The following is a 22,704-nucleotide window of genomic DNA, read 5'->3' as shown; positions in this document are numbered from 1 at the left end:
GCTTAATAGTGGGAAATTCAGGAGAGATAAAAGGAGATACTTCTTCACTAAACACATTGTTAAACTATGGATTTCTCTAGTGATGGCCACTGAATTGGGTGGCTTTAAAAAAAGAGTAGACAAAATCAATGGCTACTTGCCATGATGACTATGCTGAACCTCAAGTGCTGGAGGCAATGTGCCTCTGAATCTTCTTCTTCTTTGGTGATAACTTGTAGCTGAGTAAGATTGTCTTCCGTAAACACGGTTTTAACAATGAGCCCGTAAGTCACTATGGAGGCCAATTCTAGATCCACACGTCCTTCCACAACTCCAACTCCTCGAAATATTCCATCAGCGGTGTCTCCTCTGAATATGAGCTGCTGAGAATTGCAAGTGAGGAGACTGGTGTTCTGCTCAGGTCCTGACTGTGGATAAAGGTATCTGGCTGGCCATTGTGAGATCAAGATGTTGGACAAGATGGGCATTTGACCAGATCCAGCTGCAAAACACTTATTATGTACTGTGGCACAACATGGCTCATCATTTATGTCTCCAGTGATGCAATTGGCACATGGTCTAATTCATGGGTAGGCATGCTAAGGCCCGGGGGCCGGATCCGGCCCAATCACCTTCTCAATCTAGCCCACGGACGGTCCAGGAATCAGCATGTTTTTACATGAGTAGAATGTGTCCTTTTATTTAAAATGCATCTCTGGGTTATTTGTGGGGCATAGGAATTCATCCCCCCCCCCCGAAAAAATATAGTCCAGCCCCCCACAAGGTCTGAGGGACAGTGAACCGGCCCCCTGCTGAAAACGTTTGCTGACGCCTGGTCTAATCCTACACATTCAGAGCCATGCTGCTTGATCAACAGGGTCACATGCAACACTTGGAAGTTTGTAGAGGGGCTGAGAATTATGGGTTCGAATGTCGGAGTCTCCACCACACTTTTTTTAAAAAAGGAGATACATAATGTTCACATAACATAAGCATGGCAGGAGCATCTTTCTCCTATCTTTCTCCTTCATGTCCTACTTTTGTCCGTGAATGGAGAGCTTTCGATTATGTTTCCCTGTCTATATGGTCAGAAAACGGCACAACCCAATAACGGATACATCATTTGGGGCTAAGGATTGCTCATTTCTGCTGTTTGCCAACACAGCGTAAATAGGACTGTGGCATCAGCTCCTCAAAAAAGCTGCTAATTAAATGGAGACTCCAACTATAAAATTACTTTGTTCCCTAACAGTGACATAGGAGGGCAACTTCAGCGACATCAGAAACACAGCTATAGTAGCGACTGTCAAGCATGAAATGACACTAATACATTAAATACATAAAATTACAATATTTGCTCAGACAACAAGCTGTCTGATAAATGGCAGATGGAGAAAAGGTGGTAAAACTAATGGAGGAATCAGCTGTAGTCTAATAACGAAGAACCCAAGCTAGCTGGTTTTGTTCCTTGAGTGCAGCATAGCCTTGCCAGTTCTATTTATACAGAGATGCAAAAGCACAACATCAACAACCTGCTTTAAAATGGCATATTTCACTGATGGCATGAACCTGGTCTGGCTATAAATATATAAGCACGCAAACATTCTAGACATAAAGATTTATATATCCCTGGGGTTTTGACATCATTTTAAAGGGAGTTTTCGCAGCCCCTTCGTGATCAAGAGAGTCTATCTCCACGGTGCTGCTGCATGCTTTTAGTCAACAGCAAAGTGATGATTTGGAATAATATTTAGGGAGCCCAAAGTAATCTGTAGGCCGCTGGTGGCCTTTCATTGTTAGTTTAGGCTGATGAAATGCTCGCAGGCCTCCATCCATCATCGCACAGCCACATGCACCCTCTTTATTACGTGGTACGGTTCTCTTGGCAATGTGCAGAAAGAAAGTGGATTAAAAAAAATACTGCCTTTGATTTATGGTGGTCAGGAATGAGCTGTTCTCATGGCATTTCTCCATCGCTTTGGATATATTTCATTGGGGAAAGAGAAGGGAGGCTTACCAAAACAATAATAAAAATAAATGTCTTTTAGTCTTCAAGTTGGCGGGGGGAAGTAACTCACCACAGGCTGAAAGTGGATTGCACAAGCTCATTGCAGCCATTGCGAGATGTTTCCAAAGGGGCAATAATGCAGTATCTCCTATGACCCTAATACAGGAGGGAATAGGGGAAACTGCCTCAATGTTTTGGGGGGTAGGATAGCCATGCTGTTGAACCATTGTTGTTGTTGTTGTTGATTACCCTACTTTACCCCAAGGTCCCTGGGCGGGTTAAGGTAAAGGTAAAGGGACCCCTGATCATTAGGTCCAGTTGTGGCCGACTCTTGGGTTGCGGCGCTCATCTCGCTTTACTGGCCGAGGGAGCTGGCGAACAGCTTCCGGGTCATGTGGCCAGCATGACTAAGCCACTTCTGGTGAACCAGAGCAGTGCATGGAAACACTGTTTACCTTCCTGCTGGAGTGGTACCTATTTATCTACTTGCACTTTGACATGCTTTCGAACTGCTAGGTTGGCAGGAGCAGGGACCAAGCAACGGGAACTCACCCTGTCACAGGGATTCGAACCGCTGGCCATGAAACACAGGGGTGAGGACCTTCAGACTTGCTTGAAAGCTTCCCAGGGCCCTCTCTAAATGCTTCCTGCCAACAAACAGGCTGTCTGGAACCTTATCGCCTTAATGCCCTGCTTGTGGATGTCTCATAAGCATCTAGTTGGTGAACTAGATGAAGCAGGGATTTTCTTAAGTTCATTGTAATGTAATATGTAATGTGTCATAGTGAAGACAGCCTTTATGGACAAATATGAACATTTTGCTAGACTGGACCAAGATACATCTATCTCAGCAAGTAGCCAGAAGACAGTTTAAAAGCTTCAACATCCAGAAGATATGATAGTAATAAAATAATTAAATTAAATTAAATTAAAAAGCCAAATACTGGTAATTAACTCTATCACCCACTGTAAGTCTTGATGAAATTTGCACTGATGTTCCACCACAAGCACACACACAGAAAAAAAAGAGAGAGAGAGAGAGAGAGAGAGAGAGAGAGAGAGAGAGAGAAAAGGGCAGGCACGGAGAAACCATGAATTCTTCTCCAGCTTAGATTTTCCTCTGAGACAGAGAATTTGGAGGGGACTTTGAGAAGCTTGCTTTTCCTCTAGGCCTGGCTTTTATAAACCCTCTAAGTTCATATCCATGCCTGGCTCAGAAGGACTTCATGAGCATCTCTGCTGCTCGACAACTGGCATTCAGAAGTATCAATAATGTTAAAATGAAGATTAAGCGGGAAGCTTAACATTTACATGTGAAACTTTAAAGTTATTCTTAAAGGACACCGTCTGCTTGTGACTGTTCACAATCTGCTGTTCTCCTGAACATCCCCAGTTATAATGAACGGTTACTTGAACATGGGCACTGTTGCAGCCTTGTACATATGTCATTCATTTCATTTTAGCAGGCCATGTGCAAGAAAACATATTTATAGGAACATAATAAGCTGCCTGGGATGCGGGTGGCACTGTGGGTTAAACCACAGAGCCTAGGACTTGCTGATCAGAAGGTTGGCGGTTTGAATCCCAGCGACGGGGTGAGCTCCTGTTGCTTGGTCCCTGCTCCTGCCAACCTAGCAGTTTGAAAGCACGTCAAAGTCCAAGTAAATAAATAGGAACCGCTCCAGCGGGAAGGTAAACAGTGTTTCCGTGCGCTGCTCTGGTTCACATGACCCAGAAGCTGTACGCCAGCTCCCTCAGCCAATAAAGAGAGATGAGTGCCGCAACCCCAGAGTCGGCCACAACTGGACCTAATGGTCAGGGGTCCCTTTACCTTTTAATAAGCTGCCTTGTACCAAGTCAAACCATTGGTCCTCAATACTGTCAATATTGTCGGCCAGTGGATCTCCAAGATTTCAGGCTCTCCTGGCCTTCTCCAGAGACACATGGGATCAAACCCAGGAGCTTTTACAAAAAAAGTGTGTGCTCTAACCACTAAGCCACAACACTGCCCCTGAGGGGCAATTTCCAAATAAATAAGTCCAACAAATTCAGGTTGACTCGTGATTCCCACTCCATTGTTTTCAATGAGAAATACTCAAAACTGCCTTTTACTGAATTGTGCTCTTAATGTTGGACTTCAGGCACCTATACAACTATGTACAGTATATATAAAGGGCCAACATACCAAAATATTGGAAAATCCCAAAGTAAAAAAAGATAAAGACTGCAGTAGTAACTCAGGTTTTACATTTGTTGTTTCTATAAGCCAGAGAAAACAAATGCATTACTTTCCCAAATCATAGTTAAAGCAGCTCACAAGAACAGTAAACAAATCATAAATATGTGTGTATACCAGAAACAATCCTAAATTTACTGAACACACAATATAGCAGTTATCAGGTATTAGCATGCTAACAGACATTGCAATATTATAATGTATGAAAAGCATTCCTCGCATAAATGACCAGTTACACAAAAATATCTACATTTAGTTAATGAACCTTTCACAAACCAAGTCAAATTACTAAGATTAGCAGCAACAGCAGCAGAAAATATATCAGTATCGAAATGTTACTATTTAAAGTGATTTAAGGGGTTTTTTTAACAATAAATTTTAAAATAAATTCAAAGACGATCTGCAATGGCCAGGTGTAAGTGAGAACTGGACCTCTGCACCTCTAATAATTGTAAAGAGGGAATTTCAGCAGGTATCTCTGGTGATGCTACTTCTCAAAGCATTGGAGAAAGAGCCATAGCTCAGTGCTGGAGCATTTGCTTTGCATGCAGAAGGTCTCAGGTTCAATCCCAGCATCTCTAGGTAAGGCTGGGATAGATCCTGGTCTGAAATCCCAGAAAGCTCATGCCAGTCAGTGTAGACAATACTGGGGTAGATGGACCAATAGTCTCACTCAGTGCAAGACAGCTTCCTGTGCTCCTATATCTCCCTACAACAAGGGAGCAGAAAAGGTAGGTGCATTCATCTCTAACATAAGAGGAACAGATGCCATGTTCACATTTTCAGTGCACTCAAGGGGGAAAAAGGTAATGGAGTCCCCCTGGACGGTTAAGTCCAGTCAAAGGCGACTGTGTGGTTGCGGCACTCATCTTGCTTTCAGGCCAAGGGAGCTGGCGTTTGTCCACAGACAACTTTCCGGATCATGTGGCCTGCATGACTAAACTGCTTCTGGCACAACAGAACACTGTGATGGAAACCAGAGCGCACGGAAATGCCGCTTACCTTCCCGCCACAGCGGTACCTATTTATCTACTTGCACTGGTGTGCTTTCGAACTGCTAGGTTGGCAGGATCAAGGACAGAGCAACAGGAGCTCAACCCATTGTGCAGATTCGAACTGCCAACCTTCTGATCAGCAAGTCCAAGAGGTTTAGACCACAGCACCACCCACATCAATTGCAAAACCTACACTAAAGATGTTCACCAGTGCTAAGGAACATCAACCAGGCAACCCCATCTTTCACCTGGGACGCTCTATAGAACATTGCAGTGTTTTGCTCAAAAATACACACATCTCTCTGTTCTCTAGCTTTTCTCCGGATTCCAATAGTTTTTTGGCCTGAGCAGACCCATTAGAATTCACTTCAAATTCAGGTTTCTGGAGAGGAGAGGAAGGAGTCAAGAGAAGTACAAAACTTCACTGTTTGAGTATTTTCCTTTTTGCTAATCTTGCTAGAATTCTTTTTGCCTTCAGATGCTGAGTGATGATTTGCTCTATCAATTTTGCCTCAGAACTTGATTTTGGTTAAATATTATTATCTATTTTATTTCATACAGATTACTGTATATATTGCTTGGTTATAAAAAGCACTGCAACAACCTTCAAGCAGTTTACACAATGAATAAAGCAATAGAATTACCAGTGAAATTAATAACAACTGTTAAAAGCAACTGATGGCGAGTTGAAGGGGAAATCAAATCAAATAAAAAAATCTGCATTGTGGTCTTTAGTATGCGTCTCTGGATATAGGAATCCAATCCAAATTTCTTCAATGGCCTTGAGTAAATCACAGTTACTTAGCCTTGCTTCCCCATGTGCAAATGAGGATTCATGGTGACTTAACTCAGAGGTTTGTTCAAGACAGGCGAAACACAAATGATCAAGCACACTGTCAAATGAAAACTGCTGTTGGAATGATTGCTGTAACTGAATAACATTCTCAGTCATGCAACGAAACTGATTTCAACCCAGGAAACAAATCAAAGTAAACACAGGAACTGTAGCTCAACTGGTTGGTGAGTCATAGCAACAGAGGCACAAAACAGTTTCAAGGTGGGAAAAGATGCACACAGTAAATTTATTGATATGACACAATCTCCTATGGATGGCTTAAGGACATCCACAACATTGAGACAATTTAATGTTTGCTTACAGAGGAGTTACTGCCATTTGCACCAGATAACAACATCACCATGAGTCTTCATAGCAAGACACGGTATTTCTGGAACACGATCCTATGCACGTGTTGTGTGGGACTGACTTCCAGGTCAATGGGTACAGGACTACAACCTTAGAATTATAGGGTTCAAAGAAGGAGTCAAAAGGTCCCTAAGAAGTATCTAAGAAGACGACTCAGTGCCTTAGCCAAAAACATTGCTCAGTGCAGAACTCTCCGCCCATCACATCAGACTCGGTGTGCCCAGTGCTCAGTGGCAGAGTGCATGTTTTGCATGCAGAACATCGCAAGTTCAGTCTTTGTTATCTCTTGTCAAAGAACCCCAGGTAGGAAGGCTGGAAAATACCTGGACATCAGACATTGGGGAAATGCTCTTAATCTGCCTGTTGTGCCAAGAGTATCCAATATTCCAACCCAGTGTACAGAATGTGTTTCATATCAAACAGTGTAAACCCAAGCTGTAAATAACAGGGAGCTTATGAACTCATCATCCCTAATTACACTCACTCTCTCTCACACACACACACTTTTTCCACTATATAATTCAAGCTTTTGAGAAAGACTTTACTAATCACACACACACACCTCGCTGTCTTAAAAAATCTCAGCAGAATATTTTTCAGAGCAATAAACAGATTGGACACAGACCTGTGTGGGTTTTCTTTCTTTTTTTTCTGAAAAAGAATGAACGATTGCTATGCCAGCCAAGCTGCTGTCCACTTTTTATTCTGAAGCGCTCAGCAAGAACCTTTTTTCCCTTTGGATCCAACACATTGCGTCTCTTAATTATGTTCCCCCAGCAACAACAATCAAATCCAGTCTTTCTCTCCCCCTCCCCCACTCTGAATATATTTGTTGTTTTTAAGATTAAAGTGATGACGGTAAGAGGAGGAGGGGGGAATCTCTTTTTTAAAGCAGGCATTGGTTTGTGGGGGGTGGGGAGAGGTATAATTTGGATACGTTCAAAATGGTTAGTAAATCAGAAAGACGTGGAAATGCAATTGAGACAATCAAGGGCAGAGAGTTGGCAGAAACAGGGAGTTGGGGGAAATGTCCCTTACCTAGGTCTTCTCCAGCTCCTCTGCAGTGTACTGTCCTCAACTCCTTTCCCTCCCTTCTTTTCTATCTGTCCATCTTCCAGAAAATGACAGAGTAGCGGTTGCTGCAGCTCATCACTGGTCCTGGTGCCTGAGCAGGTCTCCCAAGCCAGCTGGTTGAAATTGCAGTCAGTGTGCTACCAGGCACTGGCTTCTGCCCAGGCTGCTGCTGCTGTTCCTGGTACTGATGATGTTACGGAGGAGGAGGAGTATGAGTGGAGAGGGGGAGGAGGATGCCGCAGATGGTACTGATGCTGTTGCTATGGCGATGGAACTCAGCAGCACTACACAGTGCAACAGCTGCTAGAACTCCTGGTTCTTTCACAGGCAGGACCCAAGACTGGCTTGTAGCACAAGCTGCAAGGTAATGAGAAGGCATATTCTTCATTTTGACAAACACTCATCCACAACTTGATGACATGTAGCTGTTATTGGCCAGTGTCTGAGCTGCTGTTAGGATCTTATATCTCAGCAAGATGCTGGAAACAAAACAAAAAGGGTAAAAAAAACATGGCAGCAGCAAGAACATTACAGTTTGGAACAGAAAGAGCCTCAGGGGAAAAGGTCTTGAAGGAACAAACCCAAGTTAGAGCTCACTCTTGTCCCTTGAGAAGAACACCCAGGACAAGAGCAGAGATCATTCTGCAGAGTATTTTATATGGGTCATGCTCAACTGAGGCCAAAAACCAACAGAAAGTAATGGTGAAGAGAAGAGCCAATATGGGGTAAGGTGTTGGGCTAGGACCTGGGAAACCATGGTTCAGATCCCTACTCAGCCATGAAGCTCTTGGCTCTCACCCTAACCCACCTCACAGGGTTGTTGTGAGGTTAAAGTGGGAGGAGAACCTTGAGCTCCTTGGAGGAAAGGGAGTGTATTAGAAAGAGGAGGAGAGGACACATGAGGAGAGAACATCAATAACCTATATAGTGCTTGTTTCTTCCCCCATCACCTTCAGTTCTAGCTAAGAGCAGTTGGGTGATGCAGGAGATGTAAGTCTAGGCATGGCACAGAGTGAAGAGCTCAGAATGTTTCTCATGCTACCATGGGACCTAAACACCACCTCATGGCTGCTTTTAACTGAAGAAAAGTTTGTCTTCAAATGTTATCAGTCAGGGATGGAGAACCTGTGGACGTCCAGATGATCTTCGGAGTCCAACTCCCATCATATAATCATAGCATTGTAGAGTTGGAAGGGGCCTTAAGGTCTTCTGTTCCAGCCCCCTGCAATGAACAATCACAACTAAAGCAGCTCTGGCAGATGACCACCCAACCTCTGCTTAAAAGCATCCAGTGAAGGAGCACCTACCACCTTTGGAATGAGTCTGTTCCATTCTCAGACACCTCTTACTGTCATGCAGGTCTTCCTAGTGTTTTGTTAGAATCTCCTTTCTTGTTGAATCCATTGGTTCAAGTCCTGTCCTCTGGAACAGCAGAAAACAAGTTTGTTCCATCTTCCGTGTGAAGATTCCTGTCATAACACCTCCCAGTCTTCTCTTCTCCACACTAAACATACCTAAATCCTTCAACCATTCCTCACAAGGCTTGGTTTCTAGGTCTTACATCATCATCACCACCCCCATCTTTCTACCCGGACACTGAGGTCCAGCACCGAGGGCCTTCTGGCAGTTCCCTCACTGTGAGAAGCCAAGTTACAGGGAACCAGGCAAAGGGCATTCTCAGTAGTGGTGCCCGCCCTGTAGAACACCCTCCCACCAGATGTCAAAGAGAACAACAACTAGCAGACTTTTAGAAGACATCTGAAGGCAGCCCTTTTTAGGGAAGCTTTTAATGTTTGATGCATTACTGTATTTTAATATTTTGTTTGGAAGCCGCCCAGAGTGGCTGGGGAAACCTAGCCAGATGGGTGGGGTATAAATAATATGTTGTTGTTGTTGTTGTTGTCGTTGTTGTTATATTGGTTGCCCTCCTCTGCACACACTCCAGCTTGTCAATATGTTTCCTAGATTGTGATGCCTAAAGCTGACCACAGTATTCTAGGTGTAGCCTGACCAAGGCATTGTCAGCCAGCATGGCCAATGCTCAGGGATGATGAGAGTTGTGGCGATCAACATCTGGAGGGGCATATGTTCCACATCCCTGCTATAAATGGTGCAGGGAGGATGAATACAGCAGACTTCCTGTTGCAGGCATTCAGCCCCAGACAGGAGGGCTGTGGTAGTGGCAACAGAGACGGGGTGAAGTAGGTGGAGACATGGAGCTGGTGATCATAAGAAGTGAAGAATTAGTAACTCAACCTTATTGTTTAACTAAATAAAGAGCTATGGGGCCCAGGTGAGTGGGTGGTGTCAGATGATGTTGCGGTTGCTCGAGAGTAACCAGGCAGGATTCTGACCTGTCTTTTATAGGCTTTATTTTGGTGCAAACTATTTAAAGTGAAGAGCGTCACATGTTCATGTCTGGCTCAATCGCTAGCAGAATCCGGGAGTGGTCTGTTTTGTACCTCCCCCAACAGAAAAGTTTCATCACCCCCAGCCTTTTCTGCCTCAAACTACTGTGCATGATGGGCAATGGCAAGGGCGTGCCTCCCTCCTCTCTGGCTCAGGTGCGGTGTTAAGGCGCTTACTAGCATCCTCTGGTCCTTGCACCTCTTCCTCACTGGAGGTGGGGCTTCCCTCCTCGCCGGAAGAGGAACTGCTTTGCAAGATTTTCGGAGGCTCCCTGTAACACACCTGCCCCTCTATCTCACCTCTGAGCCGATGGCAGTTCCCTGACATCCAGTATTTGAGTGCTGGGTGGGGGGAGGTCATAGCTCAGCCCCAGAGCATATGCACACATTGTTAATCAAGTAGGACCCTACATCTAAATCTCATCTGGCACCACGGTCAAAATAAATCCTCCCCCGGTGGTTACCTTAAAGGAAAAGAAAAGCAGTCAGGACAGCTTGCTGCAGATTTCCCACTGCTTCAGCCTCACACTTTCAATCAGGCCAGCAAACCTTGAGCTCACCCCTTTGTCATTAGACATGACCTCCCCACTGTTTTCTCCCCATGACTTTTCTGCTTCTGCCAGCATGGGCCGCCTTAATAAGCCATGCAAAAATACAGATGCACAGGAATGACTCCAAGGCAGCTTCCAATACACTGAATCAGACCATTGGTCCATCTATCTCAGTGTTGTCTACATTCAGTGGCTGCAGCTCTCCAGGGTTTCAGACAAGGGTCTCTCTCAGCTGTGCCTGGAGATTCTGGGGACTGAATCTGAGACCTTCTGTATTCGACTGAACATATAAAAAGGCTTCCGATATACTAAATCAGACCAGTTAACCAGTTCAGTATTGTTTGAACTGACTGGGAGTGACTCTGTAGGGTTTCAGACAAAGGACTGTTCCTGGCCTACCTGCAGATACTTGGGATTGAATCTGAGACCTTCCCCATGCAAAGCAGATACTCTACCACTTAGCTATGGACTTCAAGACTTAAAAAAAAGCACATCCACCTTTTTGTCTTACGGATATGCCTCTATTTTGTTATGAGCAAAACACATCACTTAAATCTAAGGTCATGCAAAATCGGAGGACCATTTTAACATCTGTCTTTGCAACTAACCATGCAGTGCCACAGGCAAGACTACTGCTGTGCTGTTTTCACCTTCATGGTGTCAGAAGTGGTATCAGTAATAGCAGCCCTTGAGTCTTCTTCACACAGCACTGGTGCTGTACTTCCAGATTTTAGAGGATGCCGACTGGGCCATTTAACGCATGCATGCACGTCACTCAGTTTATCTACACTTTATTATTGTACCCTTGATTGGCAGCTGAATGTGTGAACCAGCTCCACTCAAACACTGTGCAATACAAATGTTCCAGATATGTTTTCTAGGGATGGATAGATCTGTCAATTTAGGTTTCTCTCCTTTCTCCAATCTTAAGATCCATTCTCTACATTTCTGAATCAGTCCCCACCTTCCCACAGCTGCCTAAGCCTCTTCCTCTCCTGGGTCCTTCCTAAGCAATCTGAGACTCTGCTGGCAAGCCTGTCTCTGTTCCTTCCTCTTCTTTTCTGGTTCTGGGAGACAGGAGGAGTGGGAGAGGGAGCTGGTCACAGTAGGGGTGGGAGAAACCCTGGCTTCTGCACCAACCTGACTCATCTATGCCTCTTGGCCTCTATCCTCTCCTGCTTCAGCTTCCACTTCTGGTTCTGGATTTCTCTCTGTCACAGACTCCCCCTGCTCACTAAAACCTGTTACCTCTTCAGCTTCCAACATCTCCTCCTCCCAATCTTCTCCTGCTTCTCTCTCTAACCACTGATTGTCACCCTACCACCAATCTCTGGGTTCTGGGCCTTCATTCCTTGGGGGGTTTCCCAGTTGGTGCCATCCACCACTCCTCTGCCTCTAGCCAGTCCATGACAGTTATCACGTGCAATTCCTTGCTGTAGACAGTGTTCCAGTAATGACAATGCAAATGCATGTGAAAACTGGTCCGCCACCTAAGAAAACTCTGTAACCTATCTCTTGAATTGTTTGTTTTTTCCTTCTAGTTTGAAACAGTCATGGCTCAGTGGACAACCATTGTTTTGTCTGTATGAAGCCTCTGGGTTTGGCACCTGAGCTTTTCAATTAAAAATAATGAAATAAGCTGGGAAATGTTTCTGCGTGAGACTGATTAGCTGCTGCCAGTTACAGTAGGCACGAGCTGTTTGGACAAAACAAAAACCCACTTAATTTGATATGGTGTCATGGCAGACAGTTTCTTATATTCTCCTATGATGGAGTGTCCACAGGTTCTCCTGATAATTCATTCTGGAAACTAATTAAGGAGATAAGAGTGGAAGAACTGTAGGTCTCAACAGGCCAAATATGAACCTGAAGATCTGCCAAAAAGCCCATAATTGTGGGATATTATTATTCACAAAGTGCAAAAGCTTTACTCCTTTATTACTTTTCTAACCATTTATCTCAGCAGGAAAGTAGTTTGGCTGGATTTCATAGAACATTGTGATGACCATAGTGGAAAAAAAGAAGTTTGGTATAGACAGTTGTTGCTGAGCTGGTCTCAGAAAATAAGAACTTGATAGCTTTCCCAAGGATTCAGCTGGGTAAATTCTGTCCCATTCCGCAAATCTTTGCCTATAGAAATGTACCTTTAAAAAATGTGCCATTCAAAAAGCACATTGGAATCTAATAGCTACACAGGGAAAATAACTGGGATGATTAGGCTACAATGAAACTATTTCTTTTTTTCAACACAGGCTTTCTGCTGAAATTTTGAAAATGGGGAAGATTTTGGATTTGCATGGAATATCACAGTACTACTTGTACATGAAGCTACAAATTCATGTTTAGACAGGAAAGCAAGGGTTCAGTGGACTCAGATTTAATTTTGCAGAGCTAAATCCAGAAAGGGATTGGTGGAATAACTGCTACTTATGATGGCTGAATTCTTCCTGCAGAGACACAGTTAGGTAAAGGGACCCCTGACCATTAGGTCCAGTCGTGGACAACTCTGGGGTTGCAGCGCTCATCTCACTTTGTTGGCTGAGGGAGCTGGCATACAGCTTCCGGGTCATGTGGCCAGCATGACTAAGCCACTTCTGACGAACCAGAGCAGCGCACGGATACACCATTTACCTTCCCGCTGGAGCGGTACCTATTTATCTACTTGCATTTTGATGTGCTTTCAAACTGCTAGGTTGGCAGGAGCAGGGACTGAGCAACAGGAGCTCACCCAGTCGTGGGGATTCAAACCACCAACCTTCTGATCGGCAAGCCCTAGGGTCTGTGGTTTAACCCACAGCACCACCCGAATCCCAGAGACAGAGTTAGTGTCCTCCTAAAAACTGGTCACTTGGAAATATGGATGCGAAAGAAAGTTTGCATTTAAAAGTGAGCTTTCCTAAACTGCACTCTAAAACACGAACCTAAGCATGTCCATCCTTTGAAGATTGCATTTCTTGATGCCTTCACCCTGGTATCGTTCCCCTTTATCACATACACAGCCCAACAAAACAACGACAAGAATCCACCAACAACATACAAATCAATATGGCTATCCTGATTCACAAACACCCACCCCACTGACACATGAAAACAAAGTTCACCACAGCCAACCACAAACAAGCATCCACACCCTAGGCCAACCCCAACTTCTCTCACCACCAAAGGAACACAAGCGAATAGCAAAGAGAACCCATGGACCAGAGCACGCCAGGCACTCCTGTCTTCCACTGCCTCCCGAAGTTTGGTCAAACTCATGCTGGTAGCTTCGAGAACACTATCCAACCATCTTGTCCCCTGTCGTCCTCTTCTCCTTGTGCCCTCCATCTTTCCCAACATCAGAGTCTTTTCCAGGGAGTCTTCCCTTCTCATGAGGTGGACAAAGTATTGGAGCCTCAGCTTCAGGATCTGTCCTTCCAGTGAGCACTCAGGGCTGATTTCCTTAAGAACGGATGTGTTTGATGTTCTTGCAGTCCATGGGACTCTCAAGAGTCTCCTCCAGCACCATAATTCAAAAGCATCAATTCTTTGGCGATCAGCCTTCTTTATGGTCCAGCTCTCACTTCCATACATCACTACTGGGAAAGTAGAAACTTCACCACCCGACCCCACCCGCACTCACCATTCCCCCTCCCCCTCTTCCTAATTAAACACTAATGTCTCAACAAATGAAACTGACCTGTAGAAAATGTCACTTGAAAGAAAAGAGACATTGCACACACCTTTGTAAACCGAGGGATCTTTAATACAAAATACATTTAAAAAAGAAGTTTGCATTTCTCCTAATTTTGCAGTGCAGTTCACCAGCCATGTACAAAAAAAAACCCACATTAATAAAAATAACGTATAAAAATGCATTATATTACGGAAATATTATTTCAAAACTTGTGCATATTTGTGAGCATCTTTTTTAAAGATGAGCTTAAGCCTGGGGGCAGCGGATGGAGTGGAAATGAGAAAACGAAACTGATGGAATCACCCATCTTCTGAGCTTTGCAGAATAAATTGTTTGGCTGCTAAGGGTTGGATCATAGGCTGCACAAGACAGGCCTTTGGTCTGAACCAGCAGCCTAGTTGGGGGAGGTGTATGTGTGTTTGTATTGCTGATTCTTTTATGTAACTACAGTGGGCACTTAAAAGCATTCTTTAGCCTTCTGACTTATAGTCCTACAGGGAAACATGCTCTTCTGCCTTTTCTAAATTATTATTTATTTGCCAAGCAGTAGGAAATATACATATAAATTGGCTCAGCAGACAGATGGGGCTGTTTGTTTAAGGGTTTGTTTTCCCTGGTGGTTTTTAACTGCTTTTAGAGTTGACAATGCAAAAGTACCAGTTGGTGCTGTATAATTATATTGTTCTTCCCACCCATGGAAGTTTGCAGTCAAAGCAAAGCAATTTGCATCCCTAATTTCCCACCCCCCTGGTTCTACATACCCATCACATAGTAAGGAACAATAACTGCAGTTCAACAGGTTGTGATTTGGTATGTACTGAGTTGAATAGGATCCAAAATGCAGCAGTCTGATTGGTCCTAGAACAATAGGATTCAGAATGCAGCAGTCTGATTGGTCCTAGAACAATAGGGTCCAGAATGCAGTCTGATTGGTCCACAGGAGCCACCCAATCCAGCTCCAGGTGGAAGTGAATCCGCAACCCGATTGGCCTACAGGTGAATCCCAGAATTAGCCAATCACGTGGGGCCCATTGTGTAAATAATGTATATAAAGCAGACATTCTGGGGGAACTTCCATTCCTCCTGACCACTATGAGCTGAATAAAGATCATGAAATCCACTCTTGACTCCAAGTATATTTCAGGGTCCTATCAGGGCACTATTGAGAAATGATGGTGGCATGGGGGGTATTGATAAAATGAAAAGGACCCTGAGGTTTGTAGAAGTACAAAAATGAGCACTCACACATTACATTGTGGGTGCCCTTTGTGGGTTCACGCGTGGTGCTACAGTTCCCAGGGAACTTACTGGCAAACGGGCTGGCTTGCCTCTCAGTGTTAATTTTTGGAGGTCCATGCCCAGCCTCAGTAATCAAGTTTCTTGCTGGGAGGTGGGGCCAGCCCCATTTATATATAGGGGGTGGAGCTGATAATAGCCAGGCAGTCAGCTCTGGAGATTCACCCTCCCTTTGTTTAATGTTTCTTGTTTACAGGTTAACTTTTTCTTCCTGTTTTGCTGCTGCGGTCTTTGGCTGGTTGCTGTTGAAGGGCCGGGAAGAGATTTTCCTGCCTTGACAAGTTTTGTCTTCCCCGTAGGAATTTGTCACAACTTTGATGGTTATGGCCTTGGGTGGAATCCTTTAGTCTTTTCTTTCCTCTGTGTGTGTGTGTGTGTGTGTGTGTGTGTGTGAGAGAGAGAGAGAGAGAGAGAGAGAGAGAGAGAGAGAGAAGTGGTGACTCACCCCCTTGCGGCGGCAATTCCAGGGTCCCCTCTTAAAGGGATTATATATACACTGAAAGGTTGTCAGTGAACTACCCTGCGTGTGGGCATATGGGCTGGGCTGCCTGCTACACTTACGTCTCGCAGAGCACCCCCATATCCCATTTACCCTGATGAGCCCCAGTTCCCCCCCGGCTGGGGGGCTGGGGGGGGATACACACCGAAGGCCTAAGCCAAGGTCTTCCTACATTCAGAAGTTTAATAAAGTTGTGACCTAATTTTAATTCCATATAACGTTGTCAGAGTCTTTATTCCTTCCTTATGATCCCTGGGGGCTGGGGCTGTCGCCGCCTGGCCACACAAAATCATTTTTGTAATGAGTGAAAGTGCAAAGAAACAACTCTTAATTAAAAAAAAAAAAGCAGCCCACTGCAGATTGAATATGCTCAGGACCCAAAATCACACATTGAGCTTCATGGCTGAGTGTGGCATTGAACCATAGCTGTCAACATTTCCCTTTTTTTAAGGGAAATTCCCTTATTCCGAATAGGATTTCTCACAAGAAAAGAGAAAAGTTGACAGCTATGCATTGAACCCTGGTCTCCCAGGTTCTAGTCCAGCACTCTAACCACTACACCACAAGAGCTCTGTATGCCAGCATACTGCATCCAATAACTTTCTGGGTTAATGGAGTAGTGAATGGATTTTTTCTCAAAGCAAAAAAACGCAGAAATGAGCACTAAACTTTCACTAGATTCTGCTAGGTTTCTAGAAGTGGCCTTTACATCATATGAAATATACATAAAATGCCAAATTTATCCAATAAGCAAATATCAGGAAAGTGTTAAAGTGTTCGAATGCAGCTAACATCTCTGAATATGGAGGTTATCTTTCATTTTCACACATATAATAGTCATCTATCTACCTAGCCTCATAGCACATCCTTTAAACATAATCCTTAAGAGATGTGCAGGTGTCAAACACCAACTGGCAAAGGGGGGGGCATAGTTTCTGGTCTTTCCGCATGAGGGATGTAGTTTCTCCCAAACTGGGAGTATAGGCATAGTATTTTTATTTCTTCCTCAGGAAATGGTAAAGAATGAATATGCATAATACAAGACAACTTGGCATCATTGTTCAGACATGGGATTGAAAAACCACCATCACAATTTATCTCTTTCAAAAGTAGCATAAACTGAAAACAAGACAGAGAGATAGAGATACTGCAAAGGAGAAACCTGTTTGAATGAAACATGTGATCTGGATGTAATGCCAACAGAAAAACGTTGTTGGAATGGTGTCTCCAGAGACCACAGTTCTCCCTAGCTGCTAAATTATGGTACCATTTAGCAATTATATAATAATTGCTCCTCTGGAAGGATGAGTAGAGGTTTCCTTTGATTCTCCAAGAGCTGGGAATAGTTAATTTCTGCTGCAGATTCTCTTCTCACCCCAGTGCTGTAAAAAGAGGTTGGGAATTTGCATATTACACAAATTTATGCAAATGTATATCCTCATTTGTGAGTAGGGCAGAGGGAATGGTAAACATACAATGGATTGGGCTCTGAAAAGCCTATTGGCAGCCTTGGTCATTAGCCTTTAATCAGGAACCAGCAAACTTTTTCAGCAGGGGGCCAGTCCACTGTCCCTCAGACTTTGTGGGGGGCCGGACTATATTTTGAAAATAAAAATAAAAATGAATGAATTCCTATGCCCAACAAATAACCCAGAGATGCATTTTAAATAAAGGACACATTCTACTCATGTAAAAACACGCTGATTCCCGGACCGTCCGCGGTCCGGATTTAGAAGGCGATTGGGCCGGATCCAGCCCCTGGCGCTTAGTTTGCCTACCCATGCTTTAAATTGTATACTGGATTCTAGCTTGTTTGGACTCTCTGAGTTAAAAAGGTGTAATCATGAGGTATCATCAACATTTGTTGTGGTTATTATTATATCATTTATATTCAATCTTTCTTCCAAGGAGTTCTAGGTGGTGGGCATGGTTCCTTTCCCCAATACCTTTTACTCACAACAACCCTGTGAGGTAGGTTAGGCTGAGAGGTTGGCCCCAGGTCATCCTCATGAGGATTTGAACCCTGGTCTCCCAGGTCCTAGTCCAACACTCTTAACCAGCACACCACTGTTTCCTTGACAGATGAGGAAAATAGCAACAACCCCAAGCTTCTTTAACACAGAGGCACTGCAAAGTAATTACAGTGGTACCTCGGGTTAAGTACTTAATTCGTTCCAGAGGTCCGTTGTTAACCTGAAACTGTTCTTAACCTGAAGCACCACTTTAACTAATGGGGCCTCCTGGTGCCACCGCGCCACCGGAGCACGACTTCTGTTCTCATCCTGAAGCAAAGTTCTTAACACGAGGTACTATTTCTGGGTTGGTGGAGTCTGTAACCTGAAGTGTATGTAACCTGAAGTGTATGTAACCCGAGGTACCACTCAATTCTGATCGAGCCAAAAAAAATTGCTGCAACTTTTTCAAGGGAGGAGAGTCAAAGGGGATAAACTTTTCTTTTGCCTTACCTTTTCTGAGGTCCCTGCTGTGTTTTTCTCTGTCCTGACGTAAAAGCCTTTTCCTACAAAAGGGGAGAGATGTTCCATTATGTGAGGGTGGGGATGGGATTTAGCTGGGGACAGTAGGCAGAGGAGACAGGAGCGATGGACAAGGACAAGGCATGGAGGCAAGCAGCTAAGCAGAAAGGTGAGTGGGTGCAATGGAGAATCAGAGTCGAGTGTGGAGAGAGAGGGAGGGAGGAAGAGGCGGGGAGAACGATCCCCTTCCACTGGGGAAGACTGAACGTCAGCAACAGAAGCCAGCAATCGCAGACTCTAGGAGCTATGGAAGCAAGTGTAACTGGTCTAGCAACAGTAACTAACTGTGCCAAGCAATTAACAGCTTGTGTTATTTGTGTTTGCTCGTTGACGTTATTACTTGCTGAAAAACTAAACAATAGATAGCTTTATATCCATTCATCTATCCATCCATCCACCGTAATTGCCAGTCTGTACTCCTCAACCTTTTCATACATATATAATTGAACAATTAATATTTTTTTAACAGGCGCATAATTAACTGTGGCTTGGAGTTATCTGTGTTTGATTCTCTTCATCCTTACTGAAATTCAGCTGATAGTGTTGCCTGGTTAAGTTCTAAACAATGCATAATTTTATATCTGTCTGTATCAGTTCAACAGAATGCAGAATGCTTTGCGTTAGGTTTAAGTTTATTAAATTGGTAAAACAAAGTCCTAAAGCGATTTACAAGTATAGTGGACACTCGGGTTGCGAATGTGATCCGTGCATAAAGCACATTCACTACCCGCAGCACCACGTCTGCGCATGTGCGGGTCGCAATTCGGTGCTTCTGCGCAGGTGCAAAGCACGATTTAACTCTTCTTGCATGTGCAAGCACCGAAACCCAGAAGTAACCCATTCCGGTACTTCCGGGTTCGGCGCTGTGTGCAACCCAAAATTGCACAAACCCGAAGTGTCTGTAACCTGAGGTATGACTGTAAAGAACACAATAATAAAGATACTTTTAAGACAGATCTAACAATATAATACAGTATCATTGAACTGCCTAAATCCCTGGGAAAACCAAAAATGCTTTCACTGTCTGTTTTGGGCAGAGTAAGCCTGTTCTCTTGTAGCCACGCTCTGGACCTGCCTCTGAGGTGGCATGCAAAGAAACATGTCAAGATGACAAACACAAGGATGGAAGACTGAAGAAACCCCAACTAAAGAATCATGGCAAGAAAAATTGATGGACTATGCAGAACTGGCAAAATTGACATATAAGTTATGGGACAAGGATAACTGTGACATTAAGGATGAATGGGAACCTTTAACAAAGTATCTGAAGACGCAACAAAGCGATGTATGGAAGTGAGAGCTAGACCATAAAGAAGGCTGATCGCCGAAGAATTGATGCTTTTGAGTTATGATGCTGGAGGAGACTCTTGAGAGTCCCATGGACTGCAAGAAGATCAAACCTATCCATTCTGAAGGAAATCAGCCCTGAGTGCTCACTGGAAGGACAGATCCTGAAGCTGAGACTCCAATACTTTGGCCACCTCATGAGAAGAGAAGACTCCCTGGAAAAGACCCTGATGTTGGGAAAGATGGAGGGCACAAGGAGAAGGGGACGACAGAGGATGAGATGGTTGGACAGTGTTCTCAAAGCTACCAGCATGCGTTTGACCAAACTGCAGGAGGCAGTGGAAGACAGGAGTGCCTGGCATGCTCTGGTCCATGGGGTCACAAAGAGTCGGACACGACTAAACGACTAAACAACAACAACACAAGGAATTGGAAGGTCAAGACCAGAACTTCTGCTAATGGAGGGCATCAGATTTGACAGAGATTGCACATGTGAACGGAAGGTTTAAGCCTTTGCATCCTATGTGCTATAATCCTGATAACCGATAAGCACCCTCCCAAGTCTGTTAGATAATATTGTTATAGATTTTGGGGTGGTGGGCTAAACCTTATAAATTAATAAATGGTAGGATTCTGATTATTTAGGACGTGAAGAAAGGTGCAGAGATTGGGGATCTGGAAGGTTGCCAGGGTAAGTGGGTGTGAGACGACAGGAAAAGAGAGTTTTTAGCAGGGTGTTGTGGGAAGAAGGGAGAAGGAAGACTGGGATCCATCTTGAGCAGGATGGCTGAAGGTTGACTGCACTGCTGTGGGAGACAAGTCTCTCTTCAGATGACCATGCTGTAAACTTAATCTGGATGCCCTCCATGTAGACTGAAGGTGTAAAAGCTATGGCAGTCTCAATTCTCCAAAGGAATTGCTTTGATATGTGTAATTTGCCTGTCTACTACCCACCCAAAAGCCCCGCACAAAGAACCCTGTGTGGATTTTGCAATGTTTCACATTTTGAAAGGCCTGCGATTGTTGACCCAACAGCTTTCGGCGTAAGATAGGCTAAACAGCTTGGAAGAAAACATAAGTAGACCTCTTTCTCTCTCCTTGTCCCCCCTTACACCCTGTTGGTGCTATCTCTCTAATAAATGAAGTGAAGACAGTGGCAACCTTATCTAGCTCATCAGCACAGCATGTGTAGGTCGAGCTGATGAAAGGGATAACTTCGCCCTGCAAACAGAATTTAATTTAGCCACCAATCACTTAAACAAATACACCCACCCAGAAAGACAAGCCACTGTGCAAAGCCTGAAATGGAATACAAGGGACATGTCCATCTGGGTGAACTGCTCTCTTCCACTTTGTTGGCCTGTGGGGGGATACAAAGGAAATTAAGTGGTAACTTTGGAAGACACGGGTGGCGCTGTGGGTTAAACCACTGAGCCTAGGACTTGCCGATCAGAAGGTCGGCGGTTCAAATCCCCGTGACGGGGTGAGTTCCCGTTGCTCGGTCCCTGCTCCTGCCAACCTAACAGTTCAAAAGCATGTCAAAGTGCAAGTAGACACTTCCAGTGGGAAGGTAAACGCCGTTTCCGTGCGCTGCTCTGATTCGCCAAAAGTGGTTTGGTCATGCTGGCCACATGACCTGGAAGCTGTACGCCGGCTACCTTGGCCAATAAAGCGAGATCAGTGCCACAACCCCAGAGTCAGTCACGACTGGACCTAATGGTCAGGGGTACCTTTACCTTTACCTTTAACTGTTTTGATAACTGTGCCCATCACAATCTGCTGACCACATTTTTTTTAAAAAAAAAATATTTATTTATTTATTTATTTATTTATTTATTTATTTATTTGTGAAATTCTGCTCTTTTAGGGATGGGTGGCTGGCTGGCTGGCTGGTTGGTTAGTTAGTTGTATGGAATGTTTGGCTTCCTCCCTGGTCTAGGATATGAATAGGGGATCAATTTGATTCAGGTCATATTACCATAATGATTGGTCACTGTGAGAACGGGATGCTGGACTAGGTGGGCCATTGGCTAGAGGCAGTAGAGCAGTGTTTCCCAAGCTTGAGTCTCCAGCTGTTTTTTGAACTACAGATCCCATCAACCCTAGCTAGCAGGACCAGTGGTCAGGGATGATGGGAACTGTAGTCCAAAAACAGCTGGAGACCCAAGTTTGGAAAACACTGCAATAGACTCTTCTCAAATTCTTGTGAAAGGCAAACCTTCCTAATTTGCACTTTCAGAAAGAATGTGCAAACTGAAATGCACCCATCTTTTGAAGTTTGAAACGGGGATGGTTACATCCCTTGATACAAGGGGTGGCAGGCTATAGCAACTGAAGGTGAGGACATAGAAAGCTGCCTTATGCTGAATGAGACCCATTGGTTCATCTAGCTCAGTATTATTTATGCGGACTGGGAGTGACTCTCTTCAGACATGGGATTTTCTCAGTCCTTCCTGGAGATTCTGGGTATTGAACTTTGGATCTTCTGCATACGAGGCTGATGCTCTACCATTAAGCTAATTCTCACTTCTAGGGTGCTAACGGTAGGGGGCTCTGGGTGCCTGAGAACCCACAAAAAATGTTGTGGGTGCCCAGCACCCACACCACAGGGCCCCCAACTCAACTTCTGGTGCCTCGAGAAGCACTGGAAGTCACGTCCAAGGTCTCGCGAGATCTCCAAGGTGCCACTGGAAGTCAGGTTCTGAGGCCTGGGGGGACGTGCATGTGACGTTATGACATCATATACACTGGGCACCCATAACCTGGGGCCCAAGTCAGCTCCCCTGCTTAATAATAATAATAATAATAATAATAATAATAATAATAATAATTTATTATTTATACCCCGCCCATCTGGCTGAGTTTCCCCAGCCACTCTGGGCGGCTCCCAATCAGTGTTAAAAACAGTACAGCATTACATATTAAAAACTTCCCTGAACAGGGCTGCCTTAAGATGTCTT

At 44.3% G+C, this 22,704-nt stretch overlaps 1 protein-coding gene and 1 long non-coding RNA gene across 2 annotated transcripts in view; one reads left to right on the top strand and one right to left on the bottom strand.

Moving 5' to 3' along the window:
* FAM135B (family with sequence similarity 135 member B) overlaps nucleotides 1-18,677 on the bottom strand; it is a 164,205-nt gene extending 145,528 nt beyond the window's left edge. Inside the window, exons 1-2 of the mRNA XM_083748984.1 lie at nucleotides 18,389-18,677; nucleotides 7,461-7,853 (exon numbers count right to left, since the gene is read on the bottom strand). The gene's annotated coding sequence lies outside the window, so the exon portion shown is untranslated. The remainder of the gene's footprint in view (nucleotides 1-7,460; nucleotides 7,854-18,388) is intronic.
* LOC310849327 overlaps nucleotides 1-22,704 on the top strand; it is a 344,819-nt gene that overhangs the window by 259,944 nt on the left and 62,171 nt on the right. The window lies entirely within an intron of this gene.

The sequence above is a fragment of the Podarcis gaigeae genome (assembly GCF_964106915.1).
Source record: "Podarcis gaigeae genome assembly, chromosome: 7".
NCBI lineage: Eukaryota > Metazoa > Chordata > Lepidosauria > Squamata > Lacertidae > Podarcis > Podarcis gaigeae.
This window is presented reverse-complemented; position numbering and strand designations above follow the sequence as displayed.